Source organism: Macrotis lagotis, chromosome 8 (assembly GCF_037893015.1).
Source record: "Macrotis lagotis isolate mMagLag1 chromosome 8, bilby.v1.9.chrom.fasta, whole genome shotgun sequence".
Classification (NCBI taxonomy): Eukaryota; Metazoa; Chordata; class Mammalia; order Peramelemorphia; family Peramelidae; genus Macrotis; species Macrotis lagotis.
The window spans coordinates 131,201,438-131,227,172 of NC_133665.1; the positions used below are offsets into that span (position 1 = coordinate 131,201,438).

Sequence of the window (25,735 nt, forward strand, 5' to 3'; positions counted from 1 at the left end):
TCTCTTTTTCCCCTCTTTCAAAAACACAAAACAAACTGCTTGGGTGAAAGTTGAACTTGAAGATATTCCATGTCCATTACCCTAGTGAACACACACAGAATCACAAAGATTAATTTCCATTATTTTTAATCAACCTTAGAGAATAGAAAATATTGCTTTTGGCTAGGGCAAGGTTTCTGGCATTTTTCTTTCCAGTCATTCATAACTTTTTTAAAAAATGAGACATTCATCAGGGAGGGAAAAAGACAAAAGCCATTTCTCCAGGATGGGTAAGCAGCTTCTATGGGAGATCAAAGGAAAGAAAAATTAACAGAGGAAATCCAAGTGTGAGGGCTGTCAGGAGACCTCGGGCTCTAGCTTGGCATTTCCCCAGAGTCTCGCCTCTACACCCATCCAGAGATGAGCCACACAGAGCAACCACTGAGCAGGATGCCAATTGGGGGTGAATGGCTTGGCAGAGCTGGAAGGTGCTTATCATGGTGGCAACAGGGCCCCTAGTCAACATTTCAGACTGAGTTTCCTTACCTACAAAACACCAGCATAGGTTATGATAGGGACTCAACCTCTTATTTAATTAGTAGAGGGACTTCTCATATGAAGAAATTCCCTTTACTGATATAGGTCTACACCTCCTTTTAGCACTGAGATGATAAGTGACTCACCTAGGATCATAATGTCAGTTTAAGCCAGAGGCAGGATATGAACTCAGTGTCTTTTGTGAGAAACAGCAAAGAAACCAATATCACTGGATAGAAATTACATGGTAGAGTAAGATAGAAGACTAGAAGGAGACTGAGAAATGAGAATTTATTTATTTGTTTCTTATGCTAAATCTCAGTTTGCTTCTCTACCACTTCCATCCATTGCTCCTAATTCTACCCTCTGGGGACATTAAGACCTCTGCCCATTGAACAAGTAGGCTTACAGATGGAGCCAAAGTCTGATGAGGTCCACCACATAAGGTCCACTATGTAATGTTGACCATGTTAGGCCCCATGTAATAAACATTCGGGCATGGGGGGCCAAGAATGGTAGCTGATCTATCCAGAAATACATAGAGTAAGTCCCCCAAGGTTACTGGTAAGACTGTGAGTTTCTAAAAGACTGGAAATATGTTCTTTTTTATCTTTGTATGGCCAGCCCTAGTACAGTACTCTATATGTCATGGTTGCCCGATGAATATTCATTTACTTAAGTTGAAAATTATTATAATTTGTGGAGTAAGACATTTAACTTTTTGACCAGAATATTTCCTCCACAGTGAGATGGCTAGTCCAGGAAAAAATATTGGTCAGGATATATCTCCATTCTTTCAGAGTTTTCCCTTTTTCTTATGCAGAGTTATCTCTTCAGATGCTGATAGTTTTTTGAGCTACCCACTTCCAAGTAACATACAGTATTTATCTTCTCTCTAGAGCCTTCTTCAATGTCTTAATTCAGGTGGTTTTAACCTAGGAATTTTGTTATTTAATTTTTATTTTATGGATGTACAAACTTTATTCTGAGAAAGGAACTATAGGCTTTAGTGGACCATGAAAGGGGGCCATGACAACAACCAAAAAACGTTTGGAGTTGCTGGACTAGCAAAGTCTAGTAAAGTCCCTTATGGCTCCAGATCTGTTTCTCTGAAGACTCATCCTTCAGTCTTGAGAAGAAAGGAATTAGCCTGGAGATGGACACTATACCACTCATTATTTTTGCTGTTCAGTGATTTGGTCATGTCTGACACTTTGTGATCCCAAGAATTAAAAGCATGGCAATACTGAGCATGAGGTTTTCTTGGCAATGACACTAGAGTGGTTTGCCATTTTTTCTCCAGAGGATTAAGTCTAACAGAATTGAAGTGGCTTTCCCAGGGTTACACAATTAGTAAATGTCTAAGTTTGGATTTGAATTCATTTTCCTGAAAATAAAACCAGCCCTATCTCCACTGAGTCATCTAGGTCCCGCCATACTTCCTCCACTTATAGAAAGATAAAATTGAGCCTTTTTACTCATTGTTCTTTTCAAGAAAAAATGTTTATGGGAATGTAAAACCGAGTCTTTTTACTCATTGTTTTCCAAGAAAAAAAAAGCACACATAGGATGCTCGGATTTGGTTTATGCAATACTTCATTCCAGGACCCAATAAAACATTTCACAGTGATCAGAAGAATCACAGAATATTAAGAATTGGAAAAGACCTTAGCAATTATCTTGTGGGTCCCCCTCATCTTATATTTCCTCCCTTTCTATTTTCTTCTCATCTTTTAAAACATTCAATTTTATGAGGGAGAACAAGATGCAGTCCTTTTGAGCCTGTTGGCTAGGGTAGAGAATGCTAATGAAACACTCCAGCCAGAATCTTTCATCTGCTAGGACTCAGAGGTTCATGCTGTGACTTGTGAACTCACCAAGAGGATTATGAGGTACCCCCTGCGCCAAAAACTTCACTTGAACCATGAACTTTCTAGGGGCTCAACCCTGCATCTACCTGGAGGGAAAGGTCAGTTTAAACAAAGCCTGATCAGTTTGAGCCTAAATGTTCCAATTTAGAAGTGGCCACATAAATGTATCAGTAATCCCACATATTGGGGAGAGAATGGAAAGACTGCTAGTGGAATAAGCCAAGCTGTGTGACTCTCAGTAGGGTCAGGGTGTGCCATCTCCAAGACCCCAATGCATTCCCCTGTGGGGACCACACATAAAACAAAGGGAGGACCAACATCAGAGCCCTTGATCCATGGTGGGGGGAAAGAGGTGGGAAAGGCATTGCAGCCGCAGCCTCCTTCGTGGGTGGGCATCAGCATTATGTCTCCAAAAGTTGTGTTTCTGAGTGTGGATAGAAAAGTGTGGTCTCAAAAGGGAATCCCTGATCCACAGTCTGAGGCAGACTGAAATATGGAGAAAACTTCTGTTGAGGATGTAAAAAAATTCTCTAATTATAGGATCATAGATGTCAAGCTATAAGGGACCTTAGAAATCACTTAGAAGTACAGCTCTGGGGCAACTAGGTGGCACAGGGGGTGGCTAGGTGGTGCAGGAGGCAGCTGGGTGGTGCAGTGAATAGAGCAGCGGCCTTGGAGCCAGGAGTACCTGGGTTCAAATCTGACCTCAGACACTTAATAATTACCTAGTTGTGTGGCCTTGGGCAAGCTACTTAAGACCCATTTCCTTGAAAAATCTAAAAAAATAAAGAAGTACAGCTCCTACCCTTATTTTACAGATGAGGAAACTGAGACCCAATGAGAATAAATGATTTGTCCTTATGTAACTGGTAAGCATATGAACCCAGGTCTTCCAGTATTCTAACCACTATACTCTGCTGCCTCCCCACCTCATATTATTACCTTATTACCTAAGCTCCCAGTTCGAGATGTTTATAGAGGTCACTCATGAACATTCACAAGATTATTTTTTATTTTTAACACTTGCTGCCAATGGAAGTGAGTGGGAGACTGTTTGGTAGCTGCAAAAGGCCTTAATGGACTTGGAATAGAGTCAGTACCACTGACTTCCCTGCCATGTTTCATTCTCAGTTTCCCCAACAGTAAAATAGGTAATAAAGTTTTCTCTTAATGATACCCCAGCATCTCCCCAAAATGAAAGTTTGATTTTCATACCAACATTCTCCTAGGTATACTATATAGCAATGAGTCACAGGGCACCAGAATCATTGTAGAACTGAAATGAAGACTCACCCATAGGGCAATGGAGATCATACATCAGTAAGCTACAACTTGGCATAGTGGAGAAGGCATTGGACTTGGAGTCAGGAAGCTCTAGATTCAGATCTTGCCTCAAACACTCCCTAGCTGGGTGGCCAGAAACAAATGACTTAACCTCCCCTTGCCTCAGTTTCCTCTTCTTTAAAATGAAGGGGCTGGATTCAGTATCCTCTGAAATCTCTTTCAACTCTCAGTTCATAATCCTAAAACTAACTATAGATGAGGAATTACACAGGAGAACTAGTGTCTGGGAAAGTTTCAGGGAGAAGTAGGTCAAAAAAGAAAAGAAATTGGATGGATCACCTTCTAAAATCAGAAACAATTGTTGGATACTCTTTCTGTTATTTGCTGTCTAACTTATATTGAGAGAATACAAGGAAGGCCTCCCAAGCACTTTGGGTGAGCCCCTTGTATGGGATTTATATTTGGGCATGGATGAGAATTACACAGGATGGGCAACCTAGAAGGGCTATCTAAATCACTGGAGGAAAACCTTTGGCATATTAGTAAGAGCAATAACTGCAGTACCTATTTCATAGGATTATGAAGCACAGAAAATCTGCTGGTTATTGCTGATTTATTTTGATTTCCAAGGAACCCATCTTCACTCTTACAAACTGAAAAATTATGCATATGTGAACAAGAGTCATTTTTGCCCATCTATTGCTCCAATGGTCAAACCTGGGCAACAAGGAAGCTCCAAACCAAGGCATCACTCTTCTCAGATTTTAAAAAAAAATGGTACTCTTCACCCACCCTCAGTAGGTCACGTACTCAGATTTGTTTGCCAAAGGTGAACTGGGGTAGACAAGAGAACAGTAGATAGGCTGCTGGACTCAAGACAGGAAGATCTGAGTTAAAATCTACCTCATACACTTACTAATTGTGACTGTGTGGGCAAATTGTTTAATATCTCAAAGACTCAGATTCTTCATAGGTCAAGTGGGGATAATAATACCTGTAGCAACTATCTCACAAGATAGTTGTAAGTGTCAAATGAGATGTTATTCATGTGTTTTGCCCATTTCAAAATATTATGTAAATATTACAAATTATCCTTAGTCATTGTGCTCAGTTCTCCCTTTCACATGTGACTTTCTCAGTGCTTCTAAATATCTGATTGACTCAGGGTGGACACTCTCTTCATCAATAGAGTGTAGCCTCCCTAGGTGATCCCAATTTCCTTCTGTTCTCAAGGCTCCTGGAAGAAGAATCAGTTGAACTCGATGATTTTTAAGGTCCCTTCAAGCTCTGAATTTTAGCATCTGAAGAGTTTGACTTCTCTCTAACACCTTAGTAGAAGTTTTTTGTAATGATCCCCCAAGCTTCCATAGCACCAACAAGAATCATTTTGAGCCAACAGTTCTTTGGAACAGATCTGGGGCAGTTTGAGTTAACTGTGACTCTGGATAGATGGATCTGGGATCCAGCTGTGGGCCCTTTGAGCAAGGAGAATATACAAAGAGTTTCCAGATCTTGGTGGCCAGGCACTCCTGAGGCCCCAGGGAATCTCCTTGATAACTACTTTTAATCTCTAAGCTAGTGGCTTTTACATTCCTGGGGAGGTATTGCTTTCACCTGGAGATTTTTGGCTATATTTCATTAATAGAATTGTTTGTCTAAAGTTAACCCTTGGTTATAAATGATCCATTGCATCAAACGTAGAACCAGAACCATAAATTGAGGAATCAGATAGAGGTTTGATTTGAGACCAGTTTTGATTAAGATGAGACATTGGAACTCACCTTCAAAAGTTTCAAAAGGAGAGATGATACCAAGTTATGTTCTCAGGAAGTTCTTGGGGACCACTACCTGAAGAAACACAGGAAAGACAGTTTGCCAGTCATCAGAACAACACAACCTCCCGCACACCTCCACCAACCCTACAACAATCCTCCACCAACACCAAATCAGGTCAAGACAGAGCATGTTCACAAAAGGGAAAAAAAAATCCAGGGTTATTCCCTGTGCCCCTAAAGAAACCTTTAACTTAATAGACTTTGACTACAAAGCAGTGTTAGCAAAGGATGACTTAGAAGTAAACTCTCCCCAGCTGGTGGAAAATATGTTTGCTTAAACTCAGGCCCCGAAGCAGCAAAAGGATCCTGTTACTTTCAGGATCTATGGCAAAGTAAGGAGTAGGGAGAGAAGAATGATAAAATTGGGAAATGACTGAATGGCGCCTTTCTTTCTGTTGGAGGAGAGAGAACAAAAAGAAACAAACTCCTCCAGAGATGTGGTCATAAAAATGGAGCAATGCCAATAGGATATAGTGGAATTACAAAGATGTCAAGTCAGAGGACCTGGTTTCAAATCCTGTCCCTATCACTTATGTCCTCTGCAATCTTATTTAAGACACAACTTCTCAGTTTCCTCATTTGTAAAATGTGGAAATCAAGCTAGATAGTCTTTAGGAAACCTTCCATACCTAAATAGCCTCAAATCGCAGAATATGAAAGTTTCCAGGAGAGAGGAACAAGAGAGAGAAACTTCCAATCATAACTAGAGGAAACTCATTATATCCTATTGGACAAGAAGTCATCTGGCCTCTGCTTGAAGATGCCTAAGACTAGGAAAGCCATCACGTCTGTGGGCAACCCATTCCACTTTGGGATGGCTCCATTGTTAGAAATATTTTCAGGACATCAAATTTAAATATACCTCTCTGTCACTTACCCCATTGACTAATTCACCCTTCTAATTCCAGAGCAAAGAAATCTCATCCTTCCTCTTTAGGTTAGCCCTTCAAACACTCAAAAATATCTACCAGGTCCCCCTAACCCATCACTCAATGTTCTCTTTTCTAGGATAAACATTCCTAATTATGTCAATGCCACAAACTCAAGGCACTCCACTTTCCCAACTTCTTTCCTCAGGATGCTCTCCAGATGAACAATATCTCTCTTAAAGAAGGACTGGAGTTGAAGAATGCTTTGAAAGACCAATCTATGTCAATTGATGCAATGCATTCATACCTACCAGACATAGGATGAAGATGTTTATTTCAAAGCAAAATTATAACATCTTCTCTTAATTATTTACATTTAAAACACATTTACACAAATAGGAAAAAATTCATAACTAATTGACATGCCAGATCCTTCTGGTGTTAAAACTATGGTACCCAGAACCGAAGACAATATTCCAGATGAGACCGAATAAGGGAATAGTAGGACTATGAGTTCCCTATTACTAGAAACCATGCTCCTCTCAGTGTAGCCCAAGTTCCCATTAGCTTTTGAAGTTTCTACCTTACATCGCTGTTTTGGGTTGAGTTTGCAAGCTTACCCAAACTCCCAGACCACTTCCAGAAAAACTGTAGTCTATTCATGCTTCTTTATGAAGTTAAGTTGTTGCCTTTCTTGTTGGGATCTGGGTTAAAGACTTTATATTCATCCTTTTGAATTTCCTCATGCTAAATTCAGCTAACTTTCCAGTCTGCTAATATCTTTGGGGGTTCCATTACCCACTGCTAGCTGCCTCTCATGGCTTTGTTTCCTATGTATTATATTTGACAGACCTACTATCTATGCTTTGTCCAAATCACTGAAAAAATGTTAAATTTATTGTGATATGGCTTCCTAGCTGAACTTTGGAGGCTCCAACCCAGTGGGTCATACAGGAAGACTTTCAACTTCACTGCCAACAGTTAACTGTTCCTGCTGAGAAAGGGCTGCACTACAATTTGCCTTAGCTCCCATGGCTTTCTTCCTTTTCAGATAATTTCTTCCCTCCCTTCACTCAAAGATCCTCAAGTACCAATCCCTATTTGAAGCTACCCTAGAATTCAGGGAGGGGCCTTGATATTAACCTTTAAATGACCTATTTAAGATTAAATTAGAAGAAATATCTTCTATAAACTGGAAAATGGTAAGGGAATTGGATTATGATCATTTGTGTCTTAAAACCACAAAGATGAAGGGAAAATTCAACTCCAATCAGTCCAATTACTGTCTAGACAGAGCTATTGGGAGCTTAAAAGTAAATGTCCTGGAAACAATCTCTTTTAGATTTCCTTTCATAGAATGAATTGAATTCACTAAAGTGAATCCACCAGTAATAGTTGAATTATTGCAGATAAACCTATGTGGGGGTGATTAAGCCTAGTAAGACATAAGGAACAGTTCATAAGGAACAGATATTGAGGCAGCTGGGACCTCAAAGACATGATTTCAGGGATGCTACTAAAAAACATTCTAGTCTTGGATCCACTTCATTGAAATGGACACTATCATGGATGATATCCATCGCACTAAGCTCTATATATTCAAGAGTCCTTTATTAGCAGCAAATGCATGGAGAAGAAATGGCACACCAACTCATTATCAATTATGAATACCTCAGCATGAATTCATTTTGTTTTGTTTTGTTTTCAGAATAGTAGGAACTGAAGAAAAAAGCTAGCAGGCAGCTAAAATTTCAATGGGGATGAGATGAAAATAGAAAAGTCTGGAGTGTGAAGTTCTGCCTATGGAGAACAGACTAGGATTTAACTGATCAATCAACAAGCATTTCTTAAGGTTTCCTATGTACTAATCTCTGTGCAAAAACCCAGAATATAAAGAAAAGGCAAAGATCCAAGATTAATAGCACCATTGGCATCCTGTAAGATCCAATCAGCCTTGGCACTCATACTTCATCAATACCTTCTGCCTGTCTGACTGGAAAGCAGAGCCATGAACTAAGGAGAGGAGCCAAGCCATCTCTTCATTTCCTACCTGACTTTACTCTTCTAAGAGAATCAGGAACTGGTCTTTTGGTTGATATTTAGGGGAATGGGTGTTTCTAGACTGACTGGAGTAGATAATTAGCTGATATTTTCAATGATCAAGCAACAAGCATTTAAAAAGTTAGTCAGCCATGTGACTAGGGAGGGATTTGTTCTGAGCTGACCTCAATGAATGTGAAAATGAGGGAATCACGCCATATTAAGGCAAATCATGACTCCATCATGGTGGGAGGGGAGAGAGAAGAAGAGGTACCTTCCCTCATACTTGCTTTCTAGTCTCCATTTATATATTGACTTCTTCCATTGGATTGTCAGATCCTTGAAGGCAAGGCTGTCTTTCTTTTTTATCTTTATATCCTCATGCTTCGTACCTTATCAACTGGCCAACTAACATCACACTGAGGCATTAGAGGCACAGAAGCTCAGGGAAGGGAGGGATTAGAGAAAGAGGAGGGCAAGAAAGTTGTCAGATGAACTTCATAAATTTCAGTTTGACTTAGGAGCAAAGTGACCAAATTTCATATGTATGCAATGTGTTTAGATCTCTCCATAGATAAAATGCTTCATTTGTACCAGAACTCTATTCTAAGAGCATGAGGATGGAAATAAAAGCAAACCGGATAGTTCATACTCTCCTCAAGGAGGTAGACTGGAAAGGGACAGTTAGAGGGATCTATGGGGACACAGTGAAGATATCACAAAAAGTGCTGAGGAAGCCTAGTTCTCAGTAAGAGAAGATAAAAAGTTCACCTAATAGAAGGCTGGAGCCAGTATGGGATTCCAAGTTTAGAGATGGCAAGGAGACTGCCTTTTTGTCTTCCAGTGGATAAGTACCCCATATTTTCCCCAGGGTAAGAGAAGGGGACCTCAGTCTTACCATTATGCCTCCATGTCACAGTGTGGAAGTTATCTACCCTGGGTTCATCAAGTCTAAGCCAGAGAAACACAAGCCAGTCTGGCAGCTTATATCCAACTGGAATTTCTCTATGGATCTGAAGCTGAGCTTTGCCTTAGGACCAGTCTTTCTAGATTCAGAGACTCACTGGAAAGTTTGACATTTTTTTCTGCCATCAAAATTGAAGAAGACAGTCAGAAAGTAATGGTTTTTTTCTGGGATTCAAAGGGGGAAAAGGAGAAACAGCTTCTTCCAGAGCTCCAAGGAGACATAGGTGCCTACTAATCTTATATCCTTATTTAAAAGAATCAGGAACCGGTCTTTTGGTTGGTATTAGTGAGGAAGGTGTTTCTAGATTGGCCTGGAGGAAATAAAAAGCTGATGTTTTGAAGAAGTGTTTAAAAAGGTTGGTCAGCGATGTGATCCGGTTTGGGGTATTAACAGAATAATACAAATATTAGGCCTATATTCAAAAGAAATCATAAAGAATAGAAAAGTCTCACATGTTCAAAAATATTTATAGGTGTTCCTTTTGTAGTGGCAAAGAACCTGAAGTTGAAGTGATGCCCATCAATTGGGGAATGACTGAACAAGTTATGGCATTTGACTATTATAGAATACTATTGTTCCAGAAGAAACATGACTGGTCAGACTTTAGAGAAGCATGGAAAGCATTAAAGGAACTGATGTTAAGTGAAGGGAGTAGACCCAAGAGAACACAATACACATTAAGAACAACATTATGAGCAGATCAACTATGATGGATGCAGCTCCTCTCAGAAATTCAGAGATCAAGGACAACCCTGGGAGACCTGTTATGGACAATGTCATCCACATTCGGGGGGGGGAACCCACAGAATTTGAATGTATACTATATTCACTTTTTAAAACATTTTCTTAGGCTTTTCCTTCCTATCTCATGATTTTCTTTTTCCCCCCTTAGTCCTAATTCCTCTTACACAAAATGACTAATATGTAAATATACTAAACACAAATGTACGTGTACAACTTTTACCAAACTGTTCACTTTCAAGGGGAAGGGAGAGGGAAGAGAAGGTAGGAGAAAAAGGTGTAGCTTATATTTGCAAATGGATATATATTGAAAACTCCCATAGCATTGGAAAAATAAAAGAAAATATCAATAAACAAATAAATACATAGAAAGTTGGTCAGCAGTATGACTAGAGAGTGATTTGCTTGTGAGATGACCTCTCTGAATGTGCTAATGAGGGAGTCACACCATACTAAGGTAAATACATAGCTGAACTATTAGAAAGGGGGAGGATAGGATGGAAAATGGGACATAAGTGATAGGTTATGATTCAGAGATATCACTGAGGTATAAAGGGAGGGGTCTATGGTGTCTGATTAAAATCTGGATCCTTGAAGTGAGCCAAGGAAAATGTGTCCCCATGTACAAATGACCAGCTCCTTGGAGCCCATAGGGAATCCCAGCACACGTCTCAAATCCACCCTCTTCCAAATTGTGCTGCACCTGGATGACTGAGGGTCATTTATTCCCACTTGTCCCATATTTTAGTACATGAAGAGCAAAGATTTGTCAGAGCTTGGAACAAGTTAGTCCAGCTCATTTCTCCCCTTGACCTCAAGAGATTTTAGGGAAGGATTCTTTCCCAAATAGCCCCATGGTGCCACTCCACAGAGTCCGCCCTTTGGCTGAACAAGTTAAAAAACTCCCCATTTTCTCCCATTGTCTCAGACTATGCCTGGAAGAAATTTACAGGAATTTCTTCCATATGTACATTCCACAAGAGTTGTCTTGCCAGCAAACAGACCCACAGACCCAGGCCGTCTTTCCAAAGAATATTTGTCTATTCTACCTAAATGATGCCCACCCCCTCCCTCTGCCCACACCAATCTTTTATTTTTCCTTTTACAAATACTCTAATTGTCAGTAGTGGTTTTGGAAACTTACTTATGAACTCTAAAGAAATCCCAGAAGGATATAAAAATGCAAAAAAAGGCTGTAGCACCCCAAAAGAAACCACCCATGGAAAAACCAAGCTAATCATCCAGGGCTTATGAAAAAAATGAGTTGACAAACAGCATTCAATTATGAAGGTCTCAAATGACAGAAAAAAATAATGCACCATTTAATTTGTGAATCAACAACAGCCTTGGATTCACTGTAGTTGTCCATTGGGGGAAAGAAATCATTGTCACAATACAAGAATTGGTTAACATTTCTTAGCTGTCAATTCACGAGGTTCATTGTTGCATAAAAGTTACTCCATTCTGTTTATACAATTCTAAAATTCAGAAGCCTAAACACAGACTCCCCAAGCTAGCTCCCACTGAGTGTCTTGTTTGTCTCTACTCACTGCTGTCTCTATGTATGCTTGTGTGTATGTGTGTTAGTGTGTGTGTGTGTGTCTGTCTGTCTGTCTTTGTCCCTTTGTCTCTCATTTTGTGTTTCTGTCTGTCTCTCTCTCTCTTTCAGTTGAAAAATCACTGAGGTTCCCTGTTTCTAATTCCTGTTCCATCACCAACTAGATATTAGCTAAAATTTGCTGAAAGTGATTCTCCAGCTCCCATCCCCAAACCTCTATTAAAAGATTATAGACTGAAAGTTATACTTCTGACTCCCACCCCTTCATTTTACAAATGAGGAAACTGAGGTTCAGAGGTGTGAAGGTGACTTGCTTAAAATTCCACAGCAAAGATCAGAGTCAGAATCTGCTGCCAGGTATTTGGCCTTCAAAACAACCCTCAATCCACTATACCAAAGCCTTCCCCTCTTTTTGTCTGGTCTTCCTGTATACATATATTCTAATTTATATCATATTATTTTGTATAATATATTAATTTATATTTTCAATATATTTTGTTTATATATATAACATAATTATATATTTTTAAATATATTGCTTATATTTATAAAATATCGACATTATTTTTTAATCCTTATTTTGTAATCCATTATTTTGTAATGTAAGGACCCTGAGGGTATCCTCCAAATTGAGAACAGCATCTTGGACACAAAAGCATGAGTATTTTTAGACTGAATGAAGACACCAAGAATACGTGTCTTGTCCTTCACTTGTGAAATGAAGGAAGTGAATGAGGAGACTTCAAAGGATATTTCTAAAGTCCTAAAAATTCATGATTTTAATATAAATATACTCTGAAAAGTTATACTCCCAAGTGTGAGGGATTACATGATGTGTTACAAAATTTGGTTGCTCATTTCCATGATAAAGTCTTGGGTAGCAGATAAAGGGGACATGGGCTTGACTCTCTCTCTAACATTTATTAGTTTTATTGAGAAAATCATGTAATCTTATTGAACCTCAGTTTCTCTTCTGTAAAATAGCTATAATAATAGTATCTACTTCCTTGGCCTGGGTAGCTAGGTGACCTAGTAGACCTGTCATCAAAGGACCTGGCCTCAGACACTACCAAGATGCCTGACCCTGGACAAGTCACTTAACCATCTTTGCCTCAGTTTCTCCTTCTGTCAAATGATCTAGAGAAAGAAAGGGCAACCCACTCCCATATCTTTGCCAATAAAGCCCCAAATGAGGTCACAAAGACTAAAACTAAAAATGATAGCAGCAGCATCTCCCTAGGTTGTTGTGGGATTCAAATAAGACAATGTATGGAAAGTATTTAACAAATTACAGAATGCTAAAGTGAGTAATAATAAAATTCACACCACTTAGTTCCTAGAGGAAAGTCCTCTGCTGGTACTTGGGAAACAGATGAGGAAAAGGAGAGCTGCCTCCTCAGCAGATGTCATATCCCAACAGAACAGCAAAAAGGAGACTTAGAATTAAGAAGCCTTGACTCTCAAATCAAATCTTGCCTCACCCTTTTTTCTAACTGCGTAATTCACCAAGTCCCTCAATCTGACTGTCTCAGTTTCCCTCTTGGTAAAACTGGAAGGTTATACTCAATAAACTCTAAACTCTCTAACTATAGCTCTGAGTCTATGGCACTATTAGAATGCCCCAAACATCCATGAAGATATGGCTAGAAGAAAGGATGATGGGGAGACCAGAGATGCACATGCAGAATGTTTGGGGGAGATCAAACCCATTGGTGTCAGGAAGTCCTGTAATGAATAGTCTATGAGCCAAAGACATCATTTGAATGCAGGTCTTGCTGACTCCCAGGTCAACCCTCCATCCCTTCTGCCAAATTGCTTTTCATTTGCCTGATATCTGTGCCTGCTCCCCTAAATAGAAAACCAACTAAGAAAATTAGTCACATGTGCCTTCAAAGGCTTCCCAGCATCAGAGATTAACCAAAAAGAGAAACTGAACCTAGATTAAGAGAATGGGAAGAAAGGAGTAAACAAGGGGGAAATCACTTTTAAGAATCAATACGGTACTCCTGCAAAATCATTAAGGCAAAAGCAGAGTATTTCAGTTTTTAATTTAGGCTTTTTCAAGTTCTGAGATCATCCCTGGAACATTTTTTGAAATTTGTTTCCTTTCACACTAGATAATTTTAAATGTGCAACGTGGTAAACAAACTATTGAATACTATGATAGATTGTTTCTATAGGGAATGAGTTCCCTATAACCTGGAGGTATTCAAGGAGAAACTATGTGACCAATTCACACTGCACCAATTATTTAATTCTAATTCTAATTGTAACTGATTTATAGAGCCAATTTTCTTCCTCTGAAAAAAAGAATATGAAAATATGATCTCTCCTTTCATCAAAATAAGTTCAATTCTCATAAACTTTTTGGTTTTTGCTATGTTTTTGGTGGCACTGTCACTACCAAAGCACAAATACTGTGAAAAGGCAGAAATATAGTTAAAGAAATACAGGAAGCCAGATAGAAAGAAGTGATATAGTGGAAAGTTAAATGGTTTGAAGCTGACACTCATTTAATGTAAGTCACTCTCTCTGAGTTTCAATTTTCTCATCTGGAAAATGTGAATTTTCCGTACTTCTACTGCCTAGGTAGGTAGAAGGAAAGTGGTCCATTAATTAAATTTGGTAATTTTTCTGTGTTCCAAGAGAAATTTCAGTTCTTGGGGAAGGGGAGTTGATCTATCTAAAAATAACTATAATGAAAGAATTCAAAAAAACTTTTCATAAAGCTATGATCTATATATTCATACATGACACACATATATTTATACATGACACATATATGACATATGTGACATGTATAGCATGCTTGGTATCATATAATATTTAATGAATTAATATGTGAATGGATTTATTATATGTAGAAGCTATGAGTCTTTCTTTCTTCCTCCTTTGTTCCTCCAGTCCATCAGCCATGAATATTCTCTCCCCAACCCAAGTAAACCTTTGATTCATAGTGCCCAGAAGAGAGGAGCAAGAACTAAAGGATTTTCCCCAGCCCAGAAGGATAACAGTGGTTTCCCAAGGACATCTGGATTGCATCCAGAATTCAAAGTTGCAGTGGTGAAGAGGAAAGGACCCTGGTCCAGGGTCAGGAGGTTCAAATCCAGTTTAGGGTCTGCCTTTCAAAAAAGTCATTTTGTTTCTCTGTGTCTCAATTGACTTCAGTTACAAAATGGGGAGAAAAATGCCTCCTCTATTTAACATCTCCAGGTCATTATAACGGCCCAACGAAATGTCCATGTAAAAATCTGAAGAGCATAAAGCTCTGGAGAAATGCTGAGAATTATAATTATAAGCACCTGCCTGACCACTAATGTTCTTCTCCTTGGAACGACTTCTTGAAAAGAAAGTCAGAGATTACCCTATTCATCTTGAGCATAACTTCCTTTTCTGTCAAAAAGTGCTCTCACAACATTATTTCCAGATACAGAACAATACAGCAAAAAACCTTCTCCCATTAATCCCTAGAGAGCAAACTAGAAGGTGGACTCCAGAGAGCTATAAAATGAATGTCCACAAAATATCAAAGTATCAAGGAAAAGCAAAAGGACCTGGAGGATGAGGGCAATTTAACACTGGTCCTCAAAACTACCTTGTCAGGTCTTATTATCCCCTTTTTACCAATGAGAAAACAGAAGCAGAGAGAGATGGAGTAATTTATTTGCCCAAATTTAGAATTTGAACCAAAGACTTCTGCCTCCATAGCACTTCTCAGTCCATTATGTCATGAGTCTCCTTTCCTCTTGATTTCAATTTCTATGATATTCTTTTTTTTTATAATATTCTTTTCCACGTATCTCATTCCACCTCCTCCTCCTCCTCCCCCCACCCCCACCCCGAAGAGAATGTGACTTCCTCAAGGGCAGAGGACCATGTCATTTTTATCTTTTTTTCTCCAACATCTAAAACTCTGCCCAGCAGAGTCAGTTTCCTTATCTATACAATGAAGAGGCTGGAGATGAAGACTAATGCTCACAAGACTAGTAAGCAACAGAGGCTTGTTTGGACCCCAACCCCTTCATAGCCCCCCCATCCTATTCCAACCCTCTTTCTCTTACCCCATTCTCACTGAACTCTATCCAGCCCAATGTTAAACCAGACACAAGAGGAACCTGTTCCATTGCATTTGCCTGGAATGATTTCCAGACCCTCTGAATCTGAGGTCATGGTCATTGCCATGAAAACAAGGCTTCCCCAACAGCACTCCCACCAATCACTTTTCAGAGTTATTTCAGAAGTCAAACAGTATGCATGACTGACTTTTCCTCATGAATGGAAGCAAAAATTCAATCCCTGGCGCCTTCATCTGTCATGCCAGTAATCAGATCACAGCCACCAATGAAGCCCATCAGTCAAAGCCAACCCTCCCTATGCTTCCTTTTACGAGGTGGTAAAAAACTAATTTAGTCGGTTAGATCTGAAAGTAAAAAGCAAAATCCCATCCGTCAAAAACAACAATCTCGTCAACTGAGCTATTAGAGGTTACCTTTCCAATTTCTTTGTAAGCTCAGGGCTCTGTGTATTTTTCATTAGCAGTTGAGAAAAGTTCCCAAGATGAGAGATAATGGGTAATGGTCATTGCTGCATGACTTAGCAGTGAAGATTAAATTCTAATAAGCTGTTGGTTTAGAATATGTCGATTAAACACATTCAGAGAAGTCAGACTAGCTGTGATGAGAAAGATCTACTAACTCATGCCCTTACCTAGTTTCAAGGCCAGAAGTCCTCTCTACCAAGGACTTTTCAATGCAAAACATGCAAGGATCATCTCTCACCTGCCCATTAGGCATATAACATTTGGTCTTGCTGACAGGGAGAGAGGGAGGAGGATAAGAAAAAAGACCAAGGTCTTGCCCATTTCCCTAAAGGATGAATGTTTCCTTTTAATAACTTAAAGAGTCCCCTGAGTGTTGGCATTGGAGTTAGGGGGTCTTGAGTTCATATTTTTTCACTTGTTGTGTGTCCTTCTCTGCCTTGGTCATCATGAACATAAATTTAGAATATTAGACTTACTGGTCTCCAAGGTCCATTTCAGCTATAAATCAATGATTCTATGATCTTGCATCAAGCAAAAGAGCATACACCCTCTTTATTTTACATTTGAGGAAATTGAGTCTGGAGGGTCAAAAATTAGATGAGAAACTATACAATAGAGAACAGGGACACTTCCTATAGTGTTTGAGCCCCAGGCTTAAAGATAATGGAGGCCTTGATCAGGGTCCAAGGTCAGAGTCAAAGACTGGACAAGACCCTTGAATCCAAAGTTCTCCTGGATGCAGTGATTTTCTCTCCTACCCCCCAAAAAGGATTTAGGGAGCAGAAATGAACAACTACAATGAAAACTTATCTGCACCTTCATTGGCTCTATTTCTACTGTTTTTTTTTTCTATTAAAATGGTGGGAGAAGGAAAAGGGCAGGTTCCAGAATTCCCCAGCATCCAAGGCTGGAACAATAGTTTGGAAAAACCATGATGAGAAGTCCAGCAACATGAATTTGCAATTGTTTAATTCTGTGATTTTTCTCCAGCACAGGGACCAGAATGAAGGAATGGGGATGGATGTTTGTGGCTGGAGATGAGAACCCTGCCCTTCCCCATGGGAAGTCAGACAAAGACTCTATTATTTCTACATTGGCTGCTAGATTCGCAGGTTGAGCCCTATAATCTCCCAGTGGTCCTGTGCCCTTAAATACAATTCAGTTAAGGTTCTCAGGCTCCTTGGATTTGAGCAGGCTCCTCGTGTGGTGGCATTTATATCTGAGAAGGCTGATGAATTCCTTCCCTTAAGGCAAGGAATGCATTTCAGAAACAACCATAAAAATCAGAGCTCAAGAAAACATGTAAAGATGGTGGCCAAATAATTCCCTAATCCCAATCCTTCCCCCCTCCTCCCCTTCCAACCCAACATCCTTTACATCATCAGGCATGATCCTAGCCTGAGATTCTATTTCCAGGTCATCTGTTAATTTGTCACATAATCTTGTATAGGTTGCTTGGTCATCTGTAAAACAAGATTGGGATGGAGCTCTGATTCCATTGTTAAAGTGATGAGGAAACTCTCTTTGTTTTCCCACATATCTCCCCTTCATCCTGCCAACACTGGCTATTCTCCTTCTCTTTCCCACCCCTCATCAGAATCTTGTAGTCTACTACTGGTTCTGATAAACGAGCTTCTGCCTTATCTTGCCAAGAACCAACCATCTCCATACCATTTGAGTCTAACCTGGCATAGACGTGACTAGAGTCAAGACGTATTATGAAGAACAAGCTACTACAGTGACTGGGAAAATTCCCACCTTCTCCACCAGCAGTTTTCCAGTTCTCCTTTATGAAATTTCCCTCTTCTCACCCCATCTTAGACTATAAAGACCCCTTTAAGGAAGGTACTGTCTGGTTGCTTATATTTCTATCTGCCCTACTTACCACAGTGACTAGTACTTAGAGGGCACTTACTGTCTTGCAGTAACTCCATAGATCAATCTGGGTAAACACCTCCCCTGTAGTTTATAGTCTGAGCATTGAGGGATCAAGTGACTTGCCCAGGGTCTCATGACAGTGTTTGAAATCAGATCTTGCTATCACAGGGGCAAACTCTCAAGCTACTACTTCTATTCTCTGAAACACAGAAGCAAGGATAAATCAAAAGTCATAAGACTGAGAGTTAAAAGAGCTGGGAGGGACCTTAGCTCAAACTAAGTTCAATTTCTCTCCCAATTTTTTACTCCAGAGGAAGAAAATCTATGGCTAAAGATGCTAAGGGACCCTTTCACGTCAGACACACAATAAGGGAGAATCAAATCAGAATCTGAATCCAGATCTTCTGACTTTAATTCTGGTATTGTTTTGCTACATACACTGAGATAATAGTCATTCATTTGTACAACATTTCATTCTTTGACAAGTGAATCCACATGCATTATCTCATTCAATTGTCTCCCACAAAAGAGGCAGAATAGGCATCATCATCATTTTATAGATGAGAAAACAGAGGCCAGTGTGCTCTATTGAAAAAAAGTGCCGAAAGTGGCATCAGGAAGAGTTGGTTCTGAATCCTGTCTCTGAAGTTACTAACAGTTTGACCAAAGGCAAATTAATCTCCCTTTAATTCAGTTTCCTCATCTGAAAACTGGAAATCCTAATAACACCTGCTTCAGAGCATTGTTATGCAGATCAAATGAGATAATTTCATCATGATCTCCAGAAAGTCATTGTCCTTCAAGATCATTATCAACTCTGAAATTCATATTTGCTCAGTACCCCTTACTCCCAGGGACCCCTCACTCCCTTTGCCTGGAGGTTGGCATCAGAGAGGTCCTCCCAGATCCTCCATTTAAGGAAGGAACCTAGGATGTCACTCTGATAAATACCCTTCCTTCCCTTCTTATTAAGTGTTGTCTTCCCTTTCTGCTTGTAAGCTTCATGAGAGCAGGGGCTGTTCTTCGCCTTCCTTTGGATCCCTAATGCTTACCACAGTGTAGATTAATGCATGTTCACTAACATGCATAAAGAATTTCAAATCTCAAAGTTCTCTATAAATGTACTTGGAACTAAGACCCTAACATCACTAAACTTCATACCCTCTGACCCAATGATACCACTACTTGACTTATACCCCAATAAGATCAAAGAAAGGAGGAAAAGATACATATGGATCAAAGTCTAGAAAGTCATTCTTTTCATTTGTTCCAGAAAAGAACTGAAATTAAGAGAAAGGGGAAGGAAGAAGTGCCCATCAATTAGGGAGTGCCTGCACAAATTATGGCATAAAAATATGATGGAATACTATCATGCTACTAGTGGTGCAGCAGATAAAGCACTAGGTCTCAGGTCTTCTCAGGAAGACCTGAGTTCAAATGTGACCTCAGGCCTTGGGCTTATTAACCTCTTTGCCTCAGTTTCTTCATCTGTAAAATAAACTGGAATATCTTTGCTAAGAAAATCTCAAATGGGGTCACAAAAAGTCACACACAACTAAGATGAATGAACAATAACATTGCACCATAAGAAATAACAAGAGGAGCAAAGAAATTCAGGAAAATTAATATAAGCTGAAGCTTAAAGGAGAACAATTTAGACCAATAACATTACAAGCAAAACAATTTTTAATGGCCTAAGAATTCATCAACATAATGGTCAAGCTTCAGAGAATCAATGATAAAGTATGCCACTTGACTCCTGATGAAGAGGTATTTGGTTTGTTTATGATTATTTGTTACAAAGTTTGTACTTTTCCAATGGGCGGAATTTAGAGGAGAAAAAGAAAAAAGGGTCACTAAAGCATTTTTAAATGCAAAGGATAGAACAGGGGGAGTTCAGAAGGAAACAAGCAAGAAGGGCAGCTTTGAAAGTTATTTGTTAAATCTATTTATAAATGTTTTTTTTAGGGCAAGCTGTACATAATAGAGATTTAAAGTTTCCCATATGTTCTGGTTTGCATATGGGAATTGGGGGTGGGAGAGAATGATCACAAATTCATAATAAAAATAATTTGTTTTCTAATAGAGCTATCTAAATATTTGCTATTATTATTAAAGTAATGTGAACTCCCATCCCCTGGCCCCAAACTAGTACTCTATTCACTGCATTATTACTGATGCCCTACCTAAAATTTCATCTCAAAAGCATGTAATGAGATTTATAGGGAAAAACCTAGGAAAATAATACATCCCTTATCAACTCAAGGAATTACTTTCATTAAAGGAAACATAGATAAAAGTTCTTTCAATACCAGAAGAGCTAACTGGATGCTTATCCAAACTCCAGGAAACTGGGGGATTTCTATAGAAATGCTGCCAACTATTGAAGGAAAAAAAGCTTCCTTCTTCCCCTAGACTCTGACCAAAAGAGAAGGTTGTAAGCACTCCTGCAGTACCAGTATTCTTGGTTTCTGAAAAGCTAAAGCATTTTATAAATAATTCACTAATCCTGTGTAGAAAGTACCAAATTCTCCTGAGCAGGGCTAAATCTCCTAGAATCATCAGATTTCAAACTGGCAAGGAGATTTGTGTTCATCCAGAATTTATTATCATTGTCTACATGTCTTTGGCTTCTCAAAGTCTATCCAGAAAAGTTAGAAGGACATCTCATGAGTTCCACATCTCCCCAATAACTCCAAGTATCCATCAGAGGTGATAGGCTGAGCTAAGGGTCAAAGTTGAAAGTTTGGCTTTTTTTATTTTAGAAAGCTTTTATTTATTTTGAGTTTTACAATTTTCCCCCCAATCTTGTTTCTCTCCCCCCCACTCCCCACAGAAGGCAGTTGGTTAGTCTTTACGTAATTCCCATAGTATGCATTCATCTAAGTTGAATGTGATGAAAGAGAAATCATATCCTTAAGGAAGAAACATATAGTATGAGATATAGCAGAATTACATAATAAGATAACTTTTTTTAAATCTTTTTTTTTTAAAAAAAGAAAATCCACTTCACAGAATGGGAAGAATTTATGCTTATAGTCAGAGGACTTGGATCCAAATCTGAGACCAATTATCTCCTGCATATCCTAGGACAAATCATTTCACAACTAACTATAGCAACAAGACAAGAAAAAAGTAATTAGTGGGGTGGAGCCATGATGGTGGAATAAAGGCAGGGACTCCCCCAATTCTCACCAAACCACTCCAAATACCTTTAAATAATGACTCTAACCAAATTCTAGGGTGGCAGAATCTACAAAAAGACTGAGGAAAACAATTTTCCAGCCCAAGAAAACTTGGAATATTCATAGGAAGGATGTCTTGTAAGGGATTAGAAAAGAAAAAAGCAATTAAGGAAATCACCTTGAGCAAAGAAGAAATATAATAATTGCTTTTTTGCAGATAATAGCATGGTCTATTGAGAGAATCCTAGAAATTCAAGTGAAATAATTGAAAATCATACTTCTGTGCAGGGCAGCTAGGTGGTACAGTGAATAGCTTGGAATCAGGAACACTCATCTCTGAGTTCAAATATGACCTTAAGACAATTATTAGTTGTGTGATTCTGGTTTGATTCTGACTGAAACACATTTGCCTCACTTTCTTCTTCTGTAAAATGAACTAGAGAAGCAGGTGGCAAATAACTTATGCATCTTTGCCAAGGAAATACCAAATCCGATCACAAAGACTCAAATGGGACTGAAATGACAATGATAGCAATAATACTTTAGTAACATAGTAGGATCTAAAAATAAACTCATAAGTATTCTTTTTTTTTATATTACCAATAGGTTATTTTTACTTCTCTGGGCTTTGGTTTCTTGCCTGTAAAATGGATTGGGGAGAGAACTGGAATGAATCATCTCTAAAGCTCATCATTGCATGAAGTCAGTAATCAAGACCAGACTATTGAGCAGTCTGAGCTATCATATTTGCAAAGAGCTGGCAAAATGCCCCTACACCTAAAATATCACTTCCATCAACCTGCTGTGGTGTTGGAATTTCATCATTAAAGATTTCTTCCTTTGGGTTAAAATTTTTCCATCTGTAGGAATCATTCAGTTAAAAACTCAAAACCTAATAGAATGGTAAGGTATTAAGTGATTTTAAGTCTGATAGAGTTTTAGCTTAAGTAAATTGTTAGAAGGGCATCCAAGTAGTGTAGGGGATTGAGCACTAGGCTTAGAATCCAGAAGACTCAACTTCCTGAGTTCAAATCAGCCTCAGACACTTCCTAGCTGTGTGACCCTCAGCAAGTCAATGAACCCTGTTTGCCTCAGTTTGCTCCTCTATAAAATGGGTTGCAGAAGGAAATGACAAACCATTTAAGTAAAAGAAAAACCCCAAATGGGGTCATGACATGAGTGAAATGATTTACAAACAAAATCATTAGATTGATTTTCAACAGGATAATTCAAAGTAGGGCATAAGGTGACTAAGTTTTAATTGAAGATTTTTTTAAAAAGCAGTAGAGGGAGTAAAATAAAGGGAGAAAAGCTATAGAAGGAGATTAAGCAGTTCCAGATCTCATACTGTATTATAACGGCAATAAATATCAAAACTATTTGTTACTGACTGAAACACAGAAAGATAGAACAGTGGAACTCAATATAGGTACTAGACATAGAAGTTATGGATTATATATATTAGCTGTGTGTCTGACAAATGTAAAGATTCAAGTTTTGGGATAAGCATTCATTAATTGGTAAAAATTATTGAGAAAGTTGGAAAACAGTTTGGTAGAAATTAGGCCTACATTAATAATCTTACACCATATATACATATATATATATATATATATAGCAAGATAAGTCAAAATATATATATGACTTAGATATAAAGGTAGCTATCACTAAAAAATTAGGAAAACATGGAACACAATACTTTTCAGACTCAAGAATAGGAGAAAATTTATGAATAAACAAGAATTAGGAAGAATTATAAGATGTAAAATGAATAATTTTGATTACATTAAGATAAAAAATAAAACCAAGAGTAGAAGGAAAGCAGAAAATTGGAGAAAATTTTCATAGACAGTCTCATTTTTCAAATATATAAAGAACTTTGTCAAATGCATAAGAATATGAATCATGAAGGAAGCAAAACTAGAGATAGCCATATGAAAAAATGCTCTAAATTATTATTGATTAGAGAAATGCAAATTAATATATCTTTGAGATATACTCTTTCACCTACTAGATTGACTAAAATGATAAATGTCCTTTGATTGGATAAAAGTTAAACACATCGTGGCATATGATTGTAATAGAATACCACTGAACTATAAGAAATGATGAGCTGATTGTTTTTTAGAAAAATGTGGAAATACTTGGACCTCTGTAGGAAGATGCCATTTACCTCCAGAGAGGGGTGTGTGTGTGTGTGTGTGTGTGTGTGTGTGTGTGTGTGTGTGTGTGTGTGTGTGTGTGTACATGTAGCCTTCTCTAGGACTGGGGGGCAGGGAGAAAAAATACAAAGTTCACAGTAGAGAGCAAAAGAAAACTTAAAAAGAAGCACAGAAAAATTGGGTAGCTTTGAAAACAATGTGCAGTATTTATTACATCATTTTTCCAAAAAAAAAAAGAGTTATAAAAATCTTAAATGGAAATTCATGGTTTTTATATTGAGTCTTCTTTTTATGTTCTGCTGTGTATGATAAAAATGTTCCTTTTTCCCTTTCATATTTATGTTCAAAATGCATTAAAATTAAAACAAAAAATTTTCACGCTCTGGTAGAAAAGACCTAGTCACCTCACCCAAGGTACATTTCTGATAGCCAAGCATGGATAATTCCTATTTGCAATAGTCAATGAGTTGCTAACATTGAACCTGAAGACTATAAAGCAAATTAGTGAGGATTTAGTAATATTCCAAGTTCCATACAGGTATGAGTACTTCTCCTCATTGAATTTTCTGTTTGAATTCTGCTGTTTTATGTTTATTTATTTCAGAGGAAAGAAACTCCAACATTTGGACATGCTGTGGCACCTTGCCTACAAATCAACTAATTCACAGGTTGAATAATGAATGCTTTTAGAGGGAGACATTCTGGAGTCTTCACCTCTAATAGGTAAATAATGTGCTCATGGACTATTAGAGTCAACTAGGTGACAATAGGAAAATTGACATCATTTCATGATATTATTAATGATTAAGACTAGAACCTAGGTCTTCTGAGTCTGACGTTACACCATCTTCAACCTACACAAATAGCAGTGTTTTCACCCTAAACCATGAATTATCACCAAATAAAGGTAGGTTTCATGCTAGTGTCTTCATGATACCTTAGAGAGAGAAATGTTCTCTCCAGTCCAATTCCAGATCAACATGAGTATTTAAAAAATGAAAACATAACAACTTTCTACTAACTCATATAGAAAAGAAGCTTCCCAGGATTCCAGTTCCTGCAGATCACCTCTCAAAGTTGTGAAGATACTGCTCACCTACTTTAACAAGCAACCAAAGATCCGATATTATGCTTAGAAGCTCTTGTGTATTTGGACATATGAAAAGTAGAGGATTTTTTGTAAAGGACAGTTGTTCCAGTGATGAACTGCTTGGACAAGGCCTATGGGAAGGCACAGCCCTTTCTCCCCAACTCAACTGCCCCACAGCTGAGCCCTACCTGCTCAGAGTCTATACTGGAATGTCATTCTGGGCCCAAACCCTTCCCACTTAGATTTCACCAGCCTATCTCCTTGACATTATATCCTAAGGACAACTAAGCCTGGCCATCTACCCTGCCTTTGAATTCTCCTTTAGGAGTTGTCTTCCTCAAATAGAAGATGAGGTCTCTGAAAACAGTGATTCTTTCTTTTCTTTATGTGACTTGCCAACCCTTGGTAGAGTACACACAGAAAACAGTAAAACTTCTTCCATTTCCGTGTGAGAAAGGAGAAAGGGAAGATAATTCAAAAAAGGACAAAGTGTAGTCTAGGGGAAAAAATTAAAGCTGGAAAGGGTAAAGAGCTGTTTCCTAAAGACATCTTTAAGAAAGGAAATGTTGAACTTCTGCTCTCCCCAAGATAAATATCTTGACAGAGAAGATTGCAAGGCAACATAACAGCTTCCATAGCTCCCTCACTGGATACCGATGGGAGCTTATAGTCTTGACATTATCCAATCTCTGGAAAAGTCACTCCCAAATAACCCATTAACCACAACACCCAAAGAACATGTGTTCGTCTAACCTTGGCATGTAAGGTTCAGACAAATCAAATATCCAGTCAACCACGATGCACGAGGTCCGAACTCAGTCCAAGAAATATCATCATGAAATGCTTGACCCAAATGATTTCAGAATTCATCTGAGGGATATGAAACAACTGCTGACACATCCCTTCCATTGGAAGGAAGAATTTGAGAGAGAGAGAGAGAGAGAGAGAGAGAGAGAGAGAGAGAGAGACAGAGACAGAGACAGAGACAGAGACAGAGAAAGAGCTACTGAAACAACTATCAGAAGTTCATTCTTCTTATAATGAAACTTCAGAGAACACCATAATCTATAAATTCAGTCTCCATATTGCCCATGGTTTATACATTGGAGTATGTGTGTGTGTGTGTGTGTGTGTGTGTGTGTGTGTGTGTGTGTGTGTGAGATTATGATCTCAGTGGGATCGAATTCAAATAAAAATGG

At 38.5% G+C, this 25,735-nt stretch overlaps 1 protein-coding gene across 4 annotated transcripts in view; it reads right to left on the reverse strand.

Annotated features, from left to right (window-relative positions):
- Window positions 1-25,735, reverse strand: part of FBLN2 (fibulin 2) — a 220,854-nt gene that overhangs the window by 158,121 nt on the left and 36,998 nt on the right. For all 4 annotated transcript variants that reach the window (XM_074198367.1, XM_074198369.1, XM_074198366.1 and 1 more), the window contains exon 2: window positions 5,453-5,519. The gene's annotated coding sequence lies outside the window, so the exon portion shown is untranslated. The remainder of the gene's footprint in view (window positions 1-5,452; window positions 5,520-25,735) is intronic.